Source organism: Berghia stephanieae, chromosome 8 (assembly GCF_034508935.2).
Source record: "Berghia stephanieae isolate SIO BIC M18660-M18661 chromosome 8, UCSD_Bste_1.3, whole genome shotgun sequence".
Lineage (NCBI taxonomy): Eukaryota > Metazoa > Mollusca > Gastropoda > Nudibranchia > Aeolidiidae > Berghia > Berghia stephanieae.
In genome coordinates, this window is record NC_088367.1 from 9739116 (window position 1) to 9746615 (window position 7500).

Consider the following 7500-nt stretch of genomic DNA (forward strand, 5'->3'; position numbering starts at 1 on the left):
TTTCCAGAATATAAAAGTTCATGGTTACACATAGTTTTATGTGTTGGTCTGGTATAGATATTATGCGCTTGGCTAAGGAGCTCACAACATTGCCATCCGGAAATATAAGGGACCAACACACAAAACTATGTGTAACCATGATCGTTTATAGTCAGGTTAATACAGTTTTGTGAGAATTACTCATAAACGCGGATGGCGAAAAACAATAACAAGGACCTGAGTGACATCAACTTCGAACTATCTATACTTCAATGTTGTGAGCTTCTTAGCCGAGCACATACCAGCTATAACAGGAAACGGAAATAGCAATTGAACGGAAATAGCAATTGGTTACTACCATAAGGATAGGACGCCAGTCTATAGCAAAATACTCTCTTCCAGATTTAACAGACCCATTTACCGTTTCACTGCTGGGTAAACAGAGAGTCATATAACAGTCTCGACTTCATCCGAGATTGATCTTGGTCCCTTTGCGTATGAAGCGAGTGCTCTACCAACTGAGCTATCGGGATACCCAAGACTGAATAATACAGACTGAAAATAGGCTTCGACAGTCGTGACGTCACTTCCCTTGTAATGACGCATAATAACTTAGTAATCGGTTCTAAACTATCGGAACAATGGCGGACGCCCTTATGAAATATAATACTTCTCCGACGAGCATAAATGTGTATCCAGAGGAAAAAAACATTATAAATCTGATCATGTTTTGACTTTTATACATTCTGATCACATGACATGTGAAAAAGTTCTAGCCAGCATGAAGAATAAAAAGTACAGATTTTCTTTGTTTATAACCAAGCTGCTGGTTGCTGGGCGGACGTGACATCAGACTATTGAATCCAGTTGCTGCGGTTATGTCTCTATAATTAGTTTGCAATGTTTATTTGTCGAGTAGAAAATTCGATCATATCAAATTCCAAACATTTTATTGCTTTTTAAATGTGAATACGACCAAAGCAACTGTTATGCACCAAAGGCAGTGCATAAAATACCTGCAATACACCATAACAGCAACCACTTAAATATACAAAAACTTTATTTTCCGTTACTGTTTTTATATAAAACTTTCTATTCTGCAACAGTAAAAGAAAACTCCATTGCTGTCATTATCTAACAATAATTTCCAAATCATTTTCTAAGGTTTCAAATGATTATGCCAATTTCATTTCACGCCTCAAGTTCCTCGATATCCCCTTTGTGGGTTTGACTGTTCCTTCAATTGGCGTGGAGTGCTTGAAAATCACCGCAGCGGCGATGAAGATGGGAGTGCAAATTTTATTTTGGCATTCAATTGCGCTTGGACCGGAAGTTGTTGGCGTCGCGGTTTCCTCTTTTCAACGCTTTGATTCTTGTGTGAGATTTATCGTGCCAGTAAAAGAGTTGCCAGTTTGCGTATTTTTTAAAAAAGCTGTTTGGCATGGTGAAAGATATTCAATTTAGTATTTTGGCATTTTATCTGGCTTTTTATCTATGGTTTTTGTATTTTGCCATTTCATTAAATCACGTCTGCTTGTTTAATTACCAAAAATGAGCAAGTTATTCAAAAGTTATTCACCGACGTGCATTTATTTTTGGGTCTAGCAACCCAAATTGTTATGGGCCACTTTTGTAATGGAAAAATTTCAAACCAACACATAATGGTGTCCATTACAGCAATGTTAAATCAAACCCATAATTGCATTCGGACTTCAAACACACGTCCCTTTTCAACCCTAAATTGGATTCAATAGTCTGATGTCACGTCGCCCAGCAACGGCCTCCACCGTGGTTCTAAGCAAAGAAAATCAGTACTTTTTATTCTTCATGCTGGCTAGAACTTTTCATATGTCATGTGATCAGAATGTGTAAAAGTCAAAACACGGTCAGATTTATAATGGGTCTTTTTTTTTCCTCTGGATACGCTTTTATGCTCGTCGGAGAAATATTTCATAAGGGCGTCCGCCATTGTTCCGATAGTTTAGAGCCAGTTACTAAGTTCCTATGCGTCATTACGAGGGAATTGACGTCACGACTGTTGAAGCGTATTTAATTGAATTAGCAAACCAACCACTGATTGGTGGGAATTTTGATATTTTGATAGAATTAATGTCTTCATATCCAGGCGATGTTTTTTGTTAAGGGTCTATCTTAGGAAAAGACCAAATTGAACAGCATGGCTCAGCGGTACGGTCTTTGCTTCGTACCCAAAAGGTACCGAGTTCGATCACCCGCCGGGCTGTGTAGCCTTGAGCAAGTCACCTCGCCCTAACTCACTTTGCGGCGCTGCTCTGTGGCTGACGCCTGGGTTATTCCAGTCTTCCCTTGGAATAGACCCTAAAGACAAATTTCCCCATGAGGATGAATAAAGGGAATTTTATTAAGGCCCATGAATACTATATTCATCACTGTTAGTACTCGCTACCGTCCCTGATAGTTGAAGGTAGTTGATGATTAGTTATCAAAAACCCGTTTAACATAATCCAAATTACAACTCTACTGTTTAAAAAAAAATAGACCCCCCCCCCCCTCATTCTCGTCTAATTTCTTTCAGAATTTATTCGCACCCCTCCCCACCCCTTCCCCCCACCCCTCTTCTATTAAATTTCAGCTCAAGAAAAATTCCATCGTCTAAATTTTAAAAATTACCAAAATTTACAGCCCCCCCCCCCCCACCCTTTTTTTTCTATAGATTGGTCAAATTGCGCTCCCCTCACCCATTACACCCCCTCCCCCCCCCCTCCCTCTTTGGTCAAACTCTATTGAAGTTTAACCAAAATGCACTCATCCCAACCCCCATCCTATTACTATCCCTCCCCCCCCCCCCCCCCCCTCTTTAAGACAAAAATTAATTTAATCACTTTAGTAGCCTTATATTATAATATAGAGCTCTCAGATATAATTTCTCATCTTGATAAACGGGTCCATCGTCTTTGTTTAATATTTCTTTATTTTTGATAATAAATTATGAAAAAACAACTCACGGTGTGTTGATTATAACAATATCACTATCAATCAACGAGGAAACAGCGGCGACAATGATTAACTTCCCAAGAAATAATAAATAAGAGGGAAAGACAACCATGCTTAGAAATAACAGCGGGCTAGAGAGGGAATGCGATTTCTAAGTCTTCTTCCGCCCCTTTAAACGGGAAACGTGGAAGATCCGTGAGCGATTAAATCCAATATCAAGTGGTTTTTAACAGGCATCCTGAATCACAATCTCTCCTTGTCGAGGATGAGAGGATGTTCCCTCCAAAATGGACGTAATTTGATTTAGAGCTGGCATTTTTAGTTTCGAATTTAGACACTCAAAAACCTGTTTGTTTGTTTGTTTGACAAAACATTACAAGGTTTTCATTGTTCTGTTAACTTCTAAGCATGGCAATTTTGCGATCACTTTTGCCAGACAGAAAATAAAACTAATAATAATGAATAATAATAATAATAATAATAATAATAATAATAATAATAATAATGATAATAATAATAATAATAATAATAATAATCATAATAATAATAATAATAATAATAATAATAATAATAATAATAATAATAATAATAATAATAATAATAACTTTTTTTTAAAATAATAGTAATAATAATAATAATAATAATAATAATAATAATAATAATAATAATAATAATAATAATAATAATAATAATAATAATAATAATTGAGCTTTTATATAGCGCAATATCAACTAAACATGCTCAAAGCGCTTTACAGGGCATCCCTGGCCAACAGCAACGTTTAACATTTAGGTAGGGACATGACGCCTGTCGGGCGATATTACAATTTTTTCCCCGACAGAGACAACGCTATTAACGGCCAGGTACTCATTTTACACCTGAGTGATGTGAGAGAGTATGAGTAAAGAGCCTTCTCCAATGACTCAACTGTGCGCCGAGCGAGGCTCGAACCCAGGACCTTCCGATCCGAAAGCGAGTGTCATATCATTGAATGACATAGTCGTATATGAAAATAAATGCCTGGAGTTTGTTAGGAGATGTTTTGTTTTGTTTTTGTTTTGTTTTTTTGGGGTTTTTTTGTGTGGTGGGTTTTACTTGAGGGGTGGTGGTCTAGTGGTATGACACTCGCTTTCTGATCGGAAGGTCCTGGGTTCGAGCCTCGCTCGGTGCGTAGTTAAGTCCCTGGTAAAGGCTCTTTACTCAAATCTCTCACCGTACTCAGGTGTAAAATGAATACCTGGCGGTTAACAACGTTGTCTATGTCGGATAAAAAAAAAATAATGGTAATATCGCCTAATAGGCGTCATGTCATCATGTCTCGTTCTACATGTTACGTGTTGCTGCTGTTGGTCAATGATCCCTTCCTTGTAAATCACTGCAGTTTAAGCTCGTTTAGTGGATATTTATTGCGCTATATAAAAGCTAAAAGACAAAAAATAAATAAAAATAAATAAAAAAGGAAAAAGAAAATATTTTTTAATCAACAGATATCCTTCAATTCTTTAATCGGAAGTTGGCGGAAGTTGGACGTCAGGGCTTGTCCAAGGAGAAACCCGTTCTAGAAGGGTCCTCTTCCCTCTGGTGTCGAGTTCTCAAACGTTGAGGCTGGTAGGGAAGACCTTCAAGAGTTATCTGTCCGAATTGTGTATAAATATCAGGAAAACTGAGAGATCTTTGCTCATTTGCTCTAATCGGATCGTCGAACGTGTTCGTGCTGATATAATATGTGACCCTTCGTCTCAAAACGGTATTAAGTCGGGATGGTTAAGATCCTGAAAATGGAATTTGTAGCCATAAATATCGTGCTTAAATTGAGTTTATTTGCTTTATAGAGGAGAAGGAATATCATATTTTACTGTGCTAAATACCAACGTTTCAAATTTTTGACCAGTTTAACTATAATATGATTTTTTAGCACCTGGTCCATCCCGACATAAAACCGTTTTGAGACGAGGGGTCACATATGATAATTAAAGCCAATTTATTTAACTATAAGAGTTTTGAGTCTTTTAGAAACAATAATTTTATCCAATCACTGTGTAGATAAATTGTTGCTGCTGGTTGTTCAAAGCTCGAAGAAATAAATAAATAACAATGTGAAATTGAATGTAAGTTTTAGTTTGATGTACGAAAATAGCAGATAAAATGGACGTTTTGGGTTTCCCCTTTATCAACAAAACAGGATGAATGAAACACTACAGACGAATGAGATAATCTGGTAGTGGCATTATCTTTCATTCGTCTGTAGTGTTTCATTCACCCTGTTTTGTTGATAAAGGGGACACCCGAAACGTCCATTTTCTCTCTTTTTTTTCGTATATTAAATTGAAGCTTACATTCGATTTCACATTGTTATTTTATCCAATCGTTGTGCGCGCGGCTTGTAAGTTGTGCTTTGGTGTTTTAGAACTGATTTTGAGTTATCTAGGTTTTGTTAAAACTTAAGCTGTCCTTTTTAACCGGTTAACTGCCGTACTCTGGAAAAACACGTATAGAAAAAATGGCCAGAAACCTCTTCATTCATTAAATATCGGTCAATAGGATTCAATAGTCGTAACGTCACTTCCTTTCTAATGACGCATGGTAACTTAGTAACACTGGCTCTAAACTATCGGAACAGTGGCGGACGCCCGTATGAAATATTTCTGCGGCGAGCATAAAGGGTATCCAGAGGGAAAAAAAACCCACATACATTTGATCATGTTTTGACTTTTACACATTCTGATCACAAGGCATATGAAAAATTCTAGCCAGCATGAAAAATAAAAAGGAATGATTTTCTTTGTTTAGAACCAAGATGGCCGCCGTTGCCGGGAGGCGTGACATCAGACTATTGAATCGTATTTAAATGACCCTCATCTTGCGGCTATGTGGTCTTGTGATGTGACACTCGCTTTCGGATCGGAAGGTCCTGGGTTCGAGCCTCGCTCGGCGCATAGTTGAGTCCTTGGAGAAGGCTCTTCACTCACATTCTCTCACCGTACTCAGGTGTAAAATGAGTACCTGGCCGATAACAGCGTTGTCTTTGTCCGAAAAATTGTAATATCGCCTAACAGGCGTCATGTCCCGTCCTACATGTTAAATGTTGCTGTTGACCAGGGACCCCCTGTAAAGCGCTTTGAGCACATTTAGTGGATATTGCGCTATATAAAGCTCATTTTTTAAATTTCATTTTTGCTAAAACCTTTCAAATCTGGGACCTCGCGAGGTCTTACTTAAAGTCCCAGGTTTGATAGCTTTTGCCAAGATGATGAGGGTCATCCAAATCGATCGATAATTGAAGGACGGGTTTTCTGGCCAAATTTTTAAATAAGCGTTTTCCCAGAGTGCTGCTATTAACTGGTTAAATAACAAGGATTCAAATTATCTCACCCCTCTCACTGGAAAAACCCTATTATTGCTTAGTAAATACGTGAATAATGCTTTTACTCATTCAATCCTAGAGATTTTTGCTCATGCTACTTTTCAAAATTGGAAGAAATGTATAGATGGTATGCGCTTGGCTAAGAAGTTCATAACATTGCCATCCGGAATTATAACGGACCAACACACAAAACTGTGTGTATCCATGAACGTTTATAGTCAGGTTAATACAGTTCAGTGAGCATTACTCATAAACGCGGATGGCAAAAAACAATAACAAAGACATGAGTGACGTCATCTTCGAACTATCTATAAAAAATGAGAAGTACATAGATGGTTTTATTCAACTACCATTAACATTTAAAAACTATAAAACATTAGCTTTGATACTACGCCTATAATTTGTCTCAGAAAAATGTAATAAACAGGCATGGGGTAAAAGTAACCCGGGTAAACAACGGATAGAGTCGGTCTTAGGGTTGAGTGAGTTCATAAAAAAATTAATTATTCAACGATTGCAGAATATTTTCGCACATTTTATTGGTGTGAAATTATGTGTAAAAAACAGCAGAATGGTATCTAATTATAAATAATATTTTGGTGCGCATGAATACAGATCCAACGTTTTTAGTTTTTGGGCCAAATTGCCATTCAAGCAGGAGAAAGATGCAAATTATGCTGAACAGAAGTACTAATTCCATACCATTTGGTTACAATATATCTGATAAACTTACTTGTAGGGGTGGAATTAACGTTTTCTTTCATTTCTTTGTATTTATTAAACTTGTTATATTTTTATCGTGCAATAACACATACTCACAAACTCGTAGTGTTATTGGGTACGACAGAAATAACTCGTTTAATAAATACAAAGAGATAATAGAATTGTATATTACTTAATCTGGTATCATATTATAGAAGTAAACCAACGTGAACATAATTCCAGGTCCGATAACCAAATTCATTGTTGTAATGAAAATACCCTCAAACCGACGTGTAAATATAAGCAGGTCTGACATCCGAAACGACTTATGTACCTCGCTTAACATTTTTGTAATGGACAATATTTTGCGTCATTTTTTTTTAGATTTCCATTACAAAAAATGAGCCCATAAGGAATTGGGTGATTAGACCTGCAAATAAGTGCACGCCGCCTGAAACCAACGCATAATATTGTCCATTACA

The 7500-nt window shown here is 37.0% G+C and overlaps 1 protein-coding gene across 4 annotated transcripts in view; it reads left to right on the forward strand.

Moving 5' to 3' along the window:
• Positions 1-7500, forward strand: part of LOC144977778 (uncharacterized) — a 76986-nt gene that overhangs the window by 32202 nt on the left and 37284 nt on the right. The window contains exon 1 of one of the 4 annotated variants that reach the window (XM_078923173.1): positions 4620-4659. The exons of the other annotated variants lie outside the window; for them this stretch is intronic. The gene's annotated coding sequence lies outside the window, so the exon portion shown is untranslated. Of the gene's footprint in view, positions 1-4619; positions 4660-7500 lie in introns of those variants that run through there. 4 annotated transcript variants of the gene reach the window in all.